Genomic DNA, 12,198 nt, shown 5'->3' on the forward strand with positions numbered 1-12,198 from the left:
GGCGAATCGCTCTGGAACTGAAATCGGAATGCTCACTGACATTTCCCCTATCTGAAAGTCTGATAAACGCCGGAAAAATGACTAAGTCCCAAAAAAATTTTTTTCAACTTTTTTCAATTTTACCCCCGTGGGATATGTATTCTACCCACACACATTTGGAACTCTCCTGGGGTACCCTCACACATATTATTCCCTCATTTAGTGGATATTTTCACAAAAAAGTGAAATTTTCAAAAATCCAGAAAAATTGGCTGAAAACGACGAAATATCAAGGACTCATTGGGCGAATCGCTCTGGAACTGAAATCGGAATGCTCACTGACATTTCCCCTATCTGAAAGTCTGATAAACGCCGGAAAAATGACTAAGTCCAAAAAAAAATGTTTTCAACTTTTTTCAATTTTACCCCCTTGGGATATATATTCTACCCACACACATTTGGAACTCTCCTGGGGTACCCTCACACATATTATTCCCTCATTTAGTGGATATTTTCACAAAAAAGTGAAATTTTCAAAAATCCAGAAAAATTGGCTGAAAACGACGAAATATCAAGGACTCATTGGGCGAATCGCTCTGGAACTGAAATCGGAATGCTCACTGACATTTCCCCTATCTGAAAGTCTGATAAACGCCGGAAAAATGACTAAGTCCAAAAAAAAATGTTTTCAACTTTTTTCAATTTTACCCCCGTGGGATATATATTTTACCCACACACATTTGGAACTCTCCTGGGGTACCCTCACACATATTATTCCCTCATTTAGTGGATATTTTCACAAAAAAGTGAAATTTTCAAAAATACAGAAAATTGGCTGAAAACGACTAAAAATCAAGGACTCATTGGGCGAATCGCTCTGGAACTGAAATTGGAACGCTCACTGACATTTCCCCTATCTGAAAGTCTGATAAATGCCGGAAATATGACTAAGCCCAAAAAATATGTTTTCAACTTTTTTCAATTTTACCCCCGTGGGATATATATTCTACCCACACACATTTGGAACTCTCCTGGGGTACCCTCACACATATTATTCCCTCATTTAGTGGATATTTTCACAAAAAAGTGAAATTTTCAAAAATCCAGAAAAATTGGCTGAAAACGACGAAATATCAATGACTCATTGGGCGAATCGCTCTGGAACTGAAATCGGAATGCTCACTGACATTTCCCCTATCTGAAAGTCTGATAAACGCCGGAAAAATGACTAAGTCCCAAAAAAAAAATTTTTCAACTTTTTTCAATTTTACCCCCGTGGGATATATATTCTACCCACACACATTTGGAACTCTCCTGGGGTACCCTCACACATATTATTCCCTCATTTAGTGGATATTTTCACAAAAAAGTGAAATTTTCAAAAATACAGAAAATTGGCTGAAAACGACTAAAAATCAAGGACTCATTGGCCGAATCGCTCTGGAACTGAAATCGGAACGCTCACTGACATTTCCCCTATCTGAAAGTCTGATAAATGCCGGAAAAATGACTAAGTCCAAAAAAAAATGTTTTCAACTTTTTTCATTTTTACCCCCGTGGGATATATATTCTACCCACACACATTTGGAACTCTCCTGGGGTACCCTCGCACATATTATTCCCTCATTTAGTGGATATTTAGACAAAAAAGTGAAATTTTCAAAAATCCAGAAAAATTGGCTGAAAACGACGAAATATTAAGGACTCATTGGGCGAATCGCTCTGGAACTGAAATCGGAATGCTCACTGACATTTCCCCTATCTGAAAGTCTGATAAACGCTGGAAAAATGACTAAGTCCCAAAAATTTTTTTAAAACTTTTTTCAATTTTACTCCCGTGGGAAATATATTCTACCCACACACATTTGGAACTCTCCTGGGGTACCCTCACACATATTATTCCCTCATTTAGTGGATATTTTCACAAAAAAGTGAAATTTTCAAAAATCCAGAAAAATTGGCTGAAAACGACGAAATATCAAGGACTCATTGGGCGAATCGCTCTGGAACTGAAATCGGAATGCTCACTGACATTTCCCCTATCTGAAAGTCTGATAAACGCCGGAAAAATGACTAAGTCCCAAAAAAAATTTTTTCAACTTTTTTCAATTTTACCCCCGTGGGATATATATTCTACCCACACACATTTGGAACTCTCCTGGGGTACCCTCACACATATTATTCCCTCATTTAGTGGATATTTTCACAAAAAAGTGAAATTTTCAAAAATCCAGAAAAATTGGCTGAAAACGACGAAATATCAAGGACTCATTGGGCGAATCGCTCTGGAACTGAAATCGGAATGCTCACTGACATTTCCCCTATCTGAAAGTCTGATAAACGCCGGAAAAATGACTAAGTCCAAAAAAAAATTTTTTTCAACTTTTTTCAATTTTACCCCCGTGGGATATATATTCTACCCACACACATTTGGAACTCTCCTGGGGTACCCTCACACATATTATTCCCTCATTTAGTGGATATTTTCACAAAAAAGTGAAATTTTCAAAAATACAGAAAATTGGCTGAAAACGACTAAAAATCAAGGACTCATTGGCCGAATCGCTCTGGAACTGAAATCGGAACGCTCACTGACATTTCCCCTATCTGAAAGTCTGATAAATGCCGGAAAAATGACTAAGTCCAAAAAAAAATGTTTTCAACTTTTTTCATTTTTACCCCCGTGGGATATATATTCTACCCACACACATTTGGAACTCTCCTGGGGTACCCTCACACATATTATTCCCTCATTTAGTGGATATTTAGACAAAAAAGTGAAATTTTCAAAAATCCAGAAAAATTGGCTGAAAACGACGAAATATTAAGGACTCATTGGGCGAATGAGTTCAAGTCTCCAGGTCCAGATGAATTACACCCCAGAGTACTGAAGGAGATCGTAGAAGAAATTTTAGAACCACTCTCCATAATCTTTGAAAATTCTTGGAGAACAGGAGAAGTCCCAGAAGACTGGAGAAGAGCAAATGTTGTTCCTATCTTCAAAAAGGGGAAGAAGGTGGACCCAGGGAACTATAGGCCGGTGAGTCTGACTTCTATACCAGGAAAGATCTTTGAACAAATTATTAAACAACATGTATGTAAGTACATGGATAAGAATGAAGTGATTAACCAGAGTCAGCATGGGTTTGTAACTAACAAGTCATGTCAGACTAACTTAATTTCCTTCTATGACAGAATCACTGACTGGGTGGATCAGGGAAATGCTGTAGATATAGTATATCTTGACTTCAGCAAAGCATTTGACAAAGTATCTCACACCATCCTTATTGAAAAAATGACCAAGTATGCAATGGACCAGGCAACTGTTAGGTGGATTCATAACTGGCTTAGTGATCGGACTCAAAGGGTGGTTGTAAATGGCTTCACATCCAGCTGGATGAATGTCTCAAGTGGGGTACCACAGGGCTCCGTCCTGGGACCTGTATTGTTCAACATCTTTATCAATGATTTAGATGAAGGAATTGAGGGTAAACTGATTAAATTTGCTGATGACACAAAGCTAGGAGGGATAGCTAATACTAGAGAAGAGAGAGAGAGGATTCAAAAAGACCTAAATAAACTGGAGCAGTGGGCAGCAACCAACAGAATGGTTTTTAACAGGGAAAAATGCAAAGTACTACATCTGGGCAATAAAAATGAAAAAAGCATATACAGAATGGGAGGAATAGAGCTAAGCAACAGTACATGTGAAAAAGACTTAGGTATACTAATAGATCATAGACTGAACATGAGTCAACAGTGTGATGCAGCAGCAAAAAAGGCAAATACAATTCTGGGATGTATTAACAGAAGCATACAGTCTAGATCACGTGAAGTCATTATCAGTCTTTACTCCTCTTTGGTCAGACCTCATCTGGAATACTGTGTACAGTTTTGGGCACCACATTTTAAAAAAGACATAGACAAACTGGAGCAAGTTCAGAGAAGAGCGACCAGAATGGTGACTGGTCTGCAAACCATGTCCTATGAGGAACGGTTGCAGGATTTGGGAATGTTTAGCTTGCAAAAAAGAAGACTGAGAGGAGACTTAATAGCTGTCTACAAATATGTCAAGGGCTGTCACATTGTAGAAGGATCATCTTTATTCTCATTTGCACAAGGAAAGACTAGAAGCAATGGGATGAAACTAAATGGGAGGAGACACAGATTAGATATTAGAAAAAACTTTTTGACAGTTAGGGTGATTAATGAGTGGAACAGGCTGCCACGAGAGGTGGTGAGTTCCCCTTCAATGGACGTCTTCAAACAGAGGCTGGACAGACATCTGTCTGAGATGATCTAGTGAATCCTGCTTTGAGCAGGGGGTTGGACCAGATGACCCAGGAGGTCCCTTCCAACTCTACAATTCTATGATTCTATGATTCTATGAATCGCTCTGGAACTGAAATCGGAATGCTCACTGACATTTCCCCTATCTGAAAGTCTGATAAACGCTGGAAAAATGACTAAGTCCCAAAAATTTTTTTTAAAACTTTTTTCAATTTTACTCCCGTGGGAAATATATTCTACCCACACACATTTGGTACTCTCCTGGGGTACCCTCACACATATTATTCCCTCATTTAGTGGATATTTTCACAAAAAAGTGAAATTTTCAAAAATCCAGAAAAATTGGCTGAAAACGACAAAATATCAAGGACTCATTGGGCGAATCGCTCTGGAACTGAAATCGGAATGCTCACTGACATTTCCCCTATCTGAAAGTCTGATAAACGCCGGAAAAATGACTAAGTCCCAAAAAAAATTTTTTCAACTTTTTTCAATTTTACCCCCGTGGGATATATATTCTACCCACACACATTTGGAACTCTCCTGGGGTACCCTCACACATATTATTCCCTCATTTAGTGGATATTTTCACAAAAAAGTGAAATTTTCAAAAATCCAGAAAAATTGGCTGAAAACGACGAAATATCAAGGACTCATTGGGCGAATCGCTCTGGAACTGAAATCGGAATGCTCACTGACATTTCCCCTATCTGAAAGTCTGATAAACGCCGAAAAAATGACTAAGTCCAAAAAAAAATGTTTTCAACTTTTTTCAATTTTACCCCCTTGGGATATATATTCTACCCACACACATTTGGAACTCTTCTGGGGTACCCTCACACATATTATTCCCTCATTTAGTGGATATTTTCACAAAAAAGTGAAATTTTCAAAAATCCAGAAAAATTGGCTGAAAACGACGAAATATCAAGGACTCATTGGGCGAATCGCTCTGGAACTGAAATCGGAATGCTCACTGACATTTCCCCTATCTGAAAGTCTGATAAACGCCGGAAAAATGACTAAGTCCAAAAAAAAATGTTTTCAACTTTTTTCAATTTTACCCCCGTGGGATATATATTTTACCCACACACATTTGGAACTCTCCTGGGGTACCCTCACACATATTATTCCCTCATTTAGTGGATATTTTCACAAAAAAGTGAAATTTTCAAAAATACAGAAAATTGGCTGAAAACGACTAAAAATCAAGGACTCATTGGCCGAATCGCTCTGGAACTGAAATCGGAACGCTCACTGACATTTCCCCTATCTGAAAGTCTGATAAATGCCGGAAAAATGACTAAGTCCAAAAAAAAATGTTTTCAACTTTTTTCATTTTTACCCCCGTGGGATATATATTCTACCCACACACATTTGGAACTCTCCTGGGGTACCCTCACACATATTATTCCCTCATTTAGTGGATATTTAGACAAAAAAGTGAAATTTTCAAAAATCCAGAAAAATTGGCTGAAAACGACGAAATATTAAGGACTCATTGGGCGAATCGCTCTGGAACTGAAATCGGAATGCTCACTGACATTTCCCCTATCTGAAAGTCTGATAAACGCCGGAAAAATGACTAAGTCCCAAAAAAAATTTTTTCAACTTTTTTCAATTTTACCCCCGTGGGATATATATTCTACCCACACACATTTGGAACTCTCCTGGGGTACCCTCACACATATTATTCCCTCATTTAGTGGATATTTTCACAAAAAAGTGAAATTTTCAAAAATCCTGAAAAATTGGCTGAAAACGACGAAATATCAAGGACTCATTGGGCGAATCGCTCTGGAACTGAAATCGGAATGCTCACTGACATTTCCCCTATCTGAAAGTCTGATAAACGCCGGAAAAATGACTAAGTCCATAAAAAAATGTTTTCAACTTTTTTCAATTTTACCCCCTTAGGATATATATTCTACCCACACACATTTGGAACTCTCCTGGGGTACCCTCACACATATTATTCCCTCATTTAGTGGATATTTTCACAAAAAAGTGAAATTTTCAAAAATCCAGAAAAATTGGCTGAAAACGACGAAATATCAAGGACTCATTGGGCGAATCACTCTGGAACTGAAATCGGAATGCTGACTGACATTTCCCCTATCTGAAAGTCTGATAAACGCCGGAAAAATGACTAAGTCCAAAAAAAAATGTTTTCAACTTTTTTCAATTTTACCCCCGTGGGATATATATTGTACCCACACACATTTGGAACTCTCCTGGGGTACCCTCACACATATTATTCCCTCATTTAGTGGATATTTTCACAAAAACGTGAAATTTTCAAAAATACAGAAAATTGGCTGAAAACGACTAAAAATCAAGGACTCATTTGGCGAATCGCTCTGGAACTGAAATCGGAACGCTCACTGACATTTCCCCTATCTGAAAGTCTGATAAATGCCGGAAAAATGACTAAGTCCAAAAAAAAATGTTTTCAACTTTTTTCAATTTTACCCCCGTGGGACATATATTCTACCCACACACATTTGGAACTCTCCTGGGGTAGCCTCACACATATTATTCCCTCATTTAGTGGATATTTTCACAAAAAAGTGAAATTTTCAAAAATCCAGAAAAATTGGCTGAAAACGACAAAATATTAAGGACTCATTGGGCGAATCGCTCTGGAACTGAAATCGGAATGCTCACTGACATTTCCCCTATCTGAAAGTCTGATAAACGCCGGAAAAATGACTAAGTCCAAAAAAAAATGTTTTCAACTTTTTTCAATTTTACCCCCTTGGGATATATATTCTACCCACACACATTTGGAACTCTCCTGGGGTACCCTCACACATATTATTCCCTCATTTAGTGGATATTTTCACAAAAAAGTGAAATTTTCAAAAATCCAGAAAAATTGGCTGAAAACGACGAAATATCAAGGACTCATTGGACGAATCGCTCTGGAACTGAAATCGGAATGCTCACTGACATTTCCCCTACCTGAAAGTCTGATAAATGCCGGAAAAATGACTAAGTCCAAAAAAAAATTTTTTTCAACTTTTTTCAATTTTACCCCCGTGGGATATATATTCTACCCACACACATTTGGAACTCTCCTGGGGTACCCTCACACATATTATTCCCTCATTTAGTGGATATTTTCACAAAAAAGTGAAATTTTCAAAAATACAGAAAATTGGCTGAAAACGACTAAAAATCAAGGACTCATTGGCCGAATCGCTCTGGAACTGAAATCGGAACGCTCACTGACATTTCCCCTATCTGAAAGTCTGATAAATGCCGGAAAAATGACTAAGTCCAAAAAAAAATGTTTTCAACTTTTTTCATTTTTACCCCCGTGGGATATATATTCTACCCACACACATTTGGAACTCTCCTGGGGTACCCTCACACATATTATTCCCTCATTTAGTGGATATTTAGACAAAAAAGTGAAATTTTCAAAAATCCAGAAAAATTGGCTGAAAACGACGAAATATTAAGGACTCATTGGGCGAATCGCTCTGGAACTGAAATCGGAATGCTCACTGACATTTCCCCTATCTGAAAGTCTGATAAACGCTGGAAAAATGACTAAGTCCCAAAAATTTTTTTTAAAACTTTTTTCAATTTTACTCCCGTGGGAAATATATTCTACCCACACACATTTGGAACTCTCCTGGGGTACCCTCACACATATTATTCCCTCATTTAGTGGATATTTTCACAAAAAAGTGAAATTTTCAAAAATACAGAAAATTGGCTGAAAACTACTAAAAATCAAGGACTCATTGGCCGAATCGCTCTGGAACTGAAATCGGAACGCTCACTGACATTTCCCCTATCTGAAAGTCTGATAAATGCCGGAAAAATGACTAAGTCCAAAAAAAAATGTTTTCAACTTTTTTCATTTTTACCCCCGTGGGATATATATTCTACCCACACACATTTGGAACTCTCCTGGGGTACCCTCACACATATTATTCCCTCATTTAGTGGATATTTAGACAAAAAAGTGAAATTTTCAAAAATCCAGAAAAATTGGCTGAAAACGACGAAATATTAAGGACTCATTGGGCGAATCGCTCTGGAACTGAAATCGGAATGCTCACTGACATTTCCCCTATCTGAAAGTCTGATAAACGCCGGAAAAATGACTAAGTCCCAAAAAAAATTTTTTCAACTTTTTTCAATTTTACCCCCGTGGGATATATATTCTACCCACACACATTTGGAACTCTCCTGGGGTACCCTCACACATATTATTCCCTCATTTAGTGGATATTTTCACAAAAAAGTGAAATTTTCAAAAATCCTGAAAAATTGGCTGAAAACGACGAAATATCAAGGACTCATTGGGCGAATCGCTCTGGAACTGAAATCGGAATGCTCACTGACATTTCCCCTATCTGAAAGTCTGATAAACGCCGGAAAAATGACTAAGTCCATAAAAAAATGTTTTCAACTTTTTTCAATTTTACCCCCTTAGGATATATATTCTACCCACACACATTTGGAACTCTCCTGGGGTACCCTCACACATATTATTCCCTCATTTAGTGGATATTTTCACAAAAAAGTGAAATTTTCAAAAATCCAGAAAAATTGGCTGAAAACGACGAAATATCAAGGACTCATTGGGCGAATCACTCTGGAACTGAAATCGGAATGCTGACTGACATTTCCCCTATCTGAAAGTCTGATAAACGCCGGAAAAATGACTAAGTCCAAAAAAAAATGTTTTCAACTTTTTTCAATTTTACCCCCGTGGGATATATATTGTACCCACACACATTTGGAACTCTCCTGGGGTACCCTCACACATATTATTCCCTCATTTAGTGGATATTTTCACAAAAACGTGAAATTTTCAAAAATACAGAAAATTGGCTGAAAACGACTAAAAATCAAGGACTCATTTGGCGAATCGCTCTGGAACTGAAATCGGAACGCTCACTGACATTTCCCCTATCTGAAAGTCTGATAAATGCCGGAAAAATGACTAAGTCCAAAAAAAAATGTTTTCAACTTTTTTCAATTTTACCCCCGTGGGACATATATTCTACCCACACACATTTGGAACTCTCCTGGGGTACCCTCACACATATTATTCCCTCATTTAGTGGATATTTAGACAAAAAAGTGAAATTTTCAAAAATCCAGAAAAATTGGCTGAAAACGACGAAATATTAAGGACTCATTGGGCGAATCGCTCTGGAACTGAAATCGGAATGCTCACTGACATTTCCCCTATCTGAAAGTCTGATAAACGCTGGAAAAATGACTAAGTCCCAAAAATTTTTTTTAAAACTTTTTTCAATTTTACTCCCGTGGGAAATATATTCTACCCACACACATTTGGAACTCTCCTGGGGTACCCTCACACATATTATTCCCTCATTTAGTGGATATTTTCACAAAAAAGTGAAATTTTCAAAAATACAGAAAATTGGCTGAAAACTACTAAAAATCAAGGACTCATTGGCCGAATCGCTCTGGAACTGAAATCGGAACGCTCACTGACATTTCCCCTATCTGAAAGTCTGATAAATGCCGGAAAAATGACTAAGTCCAAAAAAAAATGTTTTCAACTTTTTTCATTTTTACCCCCGTGGGATATATATTCTACCCACACACATTTGGAACTCTCCTGGGGTACCCTCACACATATTATTCCCTCATTTAGTGGATATTTTCACAAAAAAGTGAAATTTTCAAAAATCCTGAAAAATTGGCTGAAAACGACGAAATATCAAGGACTCATTGGGCGAATCGCTCTGGAACTGAAATCGGAATGCTCACTGACATTTCCCCTATCTGAAAGTCTGATAAACGCCGGAAAAATGACTAAGTCCATAAAAAAATGTTTTCAACTTTTTTCAATTTTACCCCCTTGGGATATATATTCTACCCACACACATTTGGAACTCTCCTGGGGTACCCTCACACATATTATTCCCTCATTTAGTGGATATTTTCACAAAAAAGTGAAATTTTCAAAAATCCAGAAAAATTGGCTGAAAACGACGAAATATCAAGGACTCATTGGGCGAATCGCTCTGGAACTGAAATCGGAATGCTGACTGACATTTCCCCTATCTGAAAGTCTGATAAACGCCGGAAAAATGACTAAGTCCAAAAAAAAATGTTTTCAACTTTTTTCAATTTTACCCCCGTGGGATATATATTGTACCCACACACATTTGGAACTCTCCTGGGGTACCCTCACACATATTATTCCCTCATTTAGTGGATATTTTCACAAAAACGTGAAATTTTCAAAAATACAGAAAATTGGCTGAAAACGACTAAAAATCAAGGACTCATTTGGCGAATCGCTCTGGAACTGAAATCGGAACGCTCACTGACATTTCCCCTATCTGAAAGTCTGATAAATGCCGGAAAAATGACTAAGTCCAAAAAAAAATGTTTTCAACTTTTTTCAATTTTACCCCCGTGGGACATATATTCTACCCACACACATTTGGAACTCTCCTGGGGTAGCCTCACACATATTATTCCCTCATTTAGTGGATATTTTCACAAAAAAGTGAAATTTTCAAAAATCCAGAAAAATTGGCTGAAAACGACAAAATATTAAGGACTCATTGGGCGAATCGCTCTGGAACTGAAATCGGAATGCTCACTGACATTTCCCCTATCTGAAAGTCTGATAAACGCCGGAAAAATGACTAAGTCCAAAAAAAAATGTTTTCAACTTTTTTCAATTTTACCCCCTTGGGATATATATTCTACCCACACACATTTGGAACTCTCCTGGGGTACCCTCACACATATTATTCCCTCATTTAGTGGATATTTTCACAAAAAAGTGAAATTTTCAAAAATCCAGAAAAAATTGCTGAAAACGACGAAATATCAAGGACTCATTGGACGAATCGCTCTGGAACTGAAATCGGAATGCTCACTGACATTTCCCCTACCTGAAAGTCTGATAAATGCCGGAAAAATGACTAAGTCCAAAAAAAAATTTTTTTCAACTTTTTTCAATTTTACCCCCGTGGGATATATATTCTACCCACACACATTTGGAACTCTCCTGGGGTACCCTCACACATATTATTCCCTCATTTAGTGGATATTTTCACAAAAAAGTGAAATTTTCAAAAATACAGAAAATTGGCTGAAAACGACTAAAAATCAAGGACTCATTGGCCGAATCGCTCTGGAACTGAAATCGGAACGCTCACTGACATTTCCCCTATCTGAAAGTCTGATAAATGCCGGAAAAATGACTAAGTCCAAAAAAAAATGTTTTCAACTTTTTTCATTTTTACCCCCGTGGGATATATATTCTACCCACACACATTTGGAACTCTCCTGGGGTACCCTCACACATATTATTCCCTCATTTAGTGGATATTTAGACAAAAAAGTGAAATTTTCAAAAATCCAGAAAAATTGGCTGAAAACGACGAAATATTAAGGACTCATTGGGCGAATCGCTCTGGAACTGAAATCGGAATGCTCACTGACATTTCCCCTATCTGAAAGTCTGATAAACGCTGGAAAAATGACTAAGTCCCAAAAATTTTTTTTAAAACTTTTTTCAATTTTACTCCCGTGGGAAATATATTCTACCCACACACATTTGGAACTCTCCTGGGGTACCCTCACACATATTATTCCCTCATTTAGTGGATATTTTCACAAAAAAGTGAAATTTTCAAAAATACAGAAAATTGGCTGAAAACTACTAAAAATCAAGGACTCATTGGCCGAATCGCTCTGGAACTGAAATCGGAACGCTCACTGACATTTCCCCTATCTGAAAGTCTGATAAATGCCGGAAAAATGACTAAGTCCAAAAAAAAATGTTTTCAACTTTTTTCATTTTTACCCCCGTGGGATATATATTCTACCCACACACATTTGGAACTCTCCTGGGGTACCCTCACACATATTATTCCCTCATTTAGTGGATATTTAGACAAAAAAGTGAAA

Source organism: Phyllobates terribilis, unplaced genomic scaffold (genome assembly GCF_046119375.1).
Source record: "Phyllobates terribilis strain yellow unplaced genomic scaffold, ASM4611937v1 Scaffold_7__3_contigs__length_470593459, whole genome shotgun sequence".
NCBI lineage: Eukaryota > Metazoa > Chordata > Amphibia > Anura > Dendrobatidae > Phyllobates > Phyllobates terribilis.